We start from the raw sequence: 2,980 nt of genomic DNA, 5'->3' as shown, positions 1-2,980 counted from the left end.
TACCAGTAGTAAAAATTGTGGGTGCACATAACCCCAATATATTCTTTGAATTCCCAGTCAGACAATGGCACTGTATACCAGTATTAAAAATTGTGGGTGCACATAACCCCCATATATTCTTTGAATTCCCAGTCAGACAATGGCACTGTATACCAGTATTAAAAATTGTGGGTGCACGTAACCCCCATATATTCTATGAATTCCCAGTCAGACAATGGCACTATATACCAGTAGTAAAAATTGTGGGTGCACATAACCCCAATATATTCTTTGAATTCCCAGTGAGACAATGGCACTGTATACCAGTATTAAAAATTGTGGGTGCACATAACCCCCATATATTCTTTGAATTCCCAGTCAGACAATGGCACTGTATACCAGTATTAAAAATTGTGGGTGCACATAACCCCCATATATTCTTTGAATTCCCAGTGAGACAATGGCACTGTATAGCAGTAGCAAAAATTGTGGGTGCACATAACCCCCATATATTCTTTGAATTCCCAGTGAGACAATGGAACTGTATAGCAGTAGCAAAAATTGTGGGTGCATGTAACCCCAATATATTCTTTGAATTCCCAGTCAGACAGTGGCACTATATACCAGTAGCAAAAATTGTGGGTGTATATAGCCCCAATTCTATTGCTAGGGGACTTGCAGGGTATGTCTGAGGTGAAGGTGGGGGGGCACACCGTTGGAACGGGGATTTGGGGTGTATATATGGGGTATACGGGAATACACTGTCAGTGTGTTCCATTCAGGATCCTGGGAAAGCTGGGTTGCGGCGATTGAGCCCGTCAGTGCCACGTTACACTGACAAGCTTCTCCCTGGAATTGAAGTTATATGTAAGCCCAATATATTCTTTGAATTCCCAGTGAGACAATGGCACTATATGGCAGTAGCAAAAATAGTGGGTGTATATAGCCCCAATCCTATTGCTAGGGGACTTGCAGGGTATTTCTGGGGTGAAGGTGGGGGGGCACATTGTTGGAACGGGTATCGGGGGTATATATCGGGTATACGGGAATACACTGACAGTGTATTCCATTCAGGATCCTGGGAAAGCTGGGTTGCGGCGATTGAGCCCGTCAGTGCCACGTTACACTGACAAGCTTCTCCCTGGAATTTAGCTCTTACAAGAGCTGTTGTGGTTGTCTTCTCCTTCCTATCCTAGCCTGTCCCTGCCTACCCAGAATCTAACCCCTAGCTAACTGGACGGAAACCTCCGTCCTCGGTGAATTGCAAGCTCAGAATGACGCGAAGCTGGGCGGCGCTGTTCTTTTAAATTAGAGGTCACATGTTTTCGGCAGCCAATGGGTTTTGCCTACTTTTTTCAACGTCACCGGTGTCGTAGTTCCTGTCCCACCTACCCTGCGCTGTTATTGGAGCAAAAAAGGCGCCAGGGAAGGTGGGAGGGGAATCGAGTAATGGCGCACTTTACCACGCGGTGTTCGATTCGATTCGAACATGCCGAACAGCCTAATATCCGATCGAACATGAGTTCGATAGAACACTGTTCGCTCATCTCTACACATGAACCCTTACAAAAAGACGGCACAAAAATAAATTAAACATAGTGATCACAACTGCAGTGTTTTAGTCTGTAACGTGCAAATTAATATGCAAAATAAGAAAAAAATAGTGACAATGAACAGCCCTTAAAATGGAGTTACTGTATTTATCTTTTTCTTTTAATTTTCACTTGCTCAAGTATAATTTATACATTATTTAATATCATTAACCCCGTGTCATGAAAATATCCTTCATCATACAATTATTGCTGATGAAATAAACCAAAAATAATTGAAATACATGCAAGTACCGTGAAAGAAGTATGGCATATGCTACTGTATTTTTATTATTTTCCATGTGTTATATAACAATGAAACTTATGAAAACATTAAAGAAAAGTACCAATTTTCCTTACCTTAGCAAGCTTTGTGCTGCTCTTTTGTTTTGATGCTGCCAGGGCTTGCTGTAGGTGGGATTACCTTATGAAGAACTACAGATCCTCACCCCTTCTACAGACATTGCCTCTATTATTAGTTGCCTGCTGGACCTGCCATTAGGTGTAAGTGATGTCATTACTCACCAGACTTTGCACAATCTGCTTCCTAGCATGTGAAACACATCACTGACAGACACAGAGAGCAATGGGGGGGGGAGCAAGGGGGCAGTTGCGATAACAGGCATGTTATGTTTGCCATCGAGTACATCAGGGCGGCATGATAACTGTGTCTTTATTGTACGGGATATCACACAGGTAGGAGATAAACTCTAGAAGCCTTGTCATGTAACTGGATGTGATACTTGTTCACAGAAACATCTCAGGTACAGACTAGAAAGTGACATATCTTACTGCATGTAAACAATTTGTACATCATTTTTAAATGTTAGAAAACTCTTTTATCAGGCATTGGGTAATGTATAATATTTTGTCAAATTTAATGAACCGGATACAATATATACATATAAATGCAAAAAAAGTTTAAGTAAACTGGTTATTTTTCCATTGTACAAGTGAAATGATTCTGTTAGTTTTATGCAATTTATATGCCTTCTATGCATATAAATATTAAACGCTATAGTAAAAAAAAGTTCAAAACCAAGTCAATGGCTTTCTTCCTTAGACAATACTGTATCAGTTTAAAGCTTGGTTCCACTTAAGTAGAAATAAGAATAAAGAGTCATTAGGAACAGATTTACTTGTCTTTTTTTGAAAGCTTTTCAGTGGATGTTGAATATAGCAAAATGTCCTAATGCGTGCATCTGTAAGTTTTCATTACAAAAGCAGAACCTGGGCTTTTATCCAAAAACAAGTGCTCTTGGCATGTCAGATCTCCACCATGCGACTCCAGGCTTGAGTTCCTTCCTTTATCCAAGACCCTATCATAATAAAAAAGGATACCTAAAGCATTTATCCAATCCATATATGAATCCACTGAAAGACCTGCAAGTTCAGCGGAGTAATGGTAATTC

Source organism: Leptodactylus fuscus, chromosome 5 (assembly GCF_031893055.1).
Source record: "Leptodactylus fuscus isolate aLepFus1 chromosome 5, aLepFus1.hap2, whole genome shotgun sequence".
Classification (NCBI taxonomy): domain Eukaryota; kingdom Metazoa; phylum Chordata; class Amphibia; order Anura; family Leptodactylidae; genus Leptodactylus; species Leptodactylus fuscus.
The sequence above is the reverse complement of the archived record's forward strand: the minus strand, read 5'-3'. Positions refer to the sequence as shown.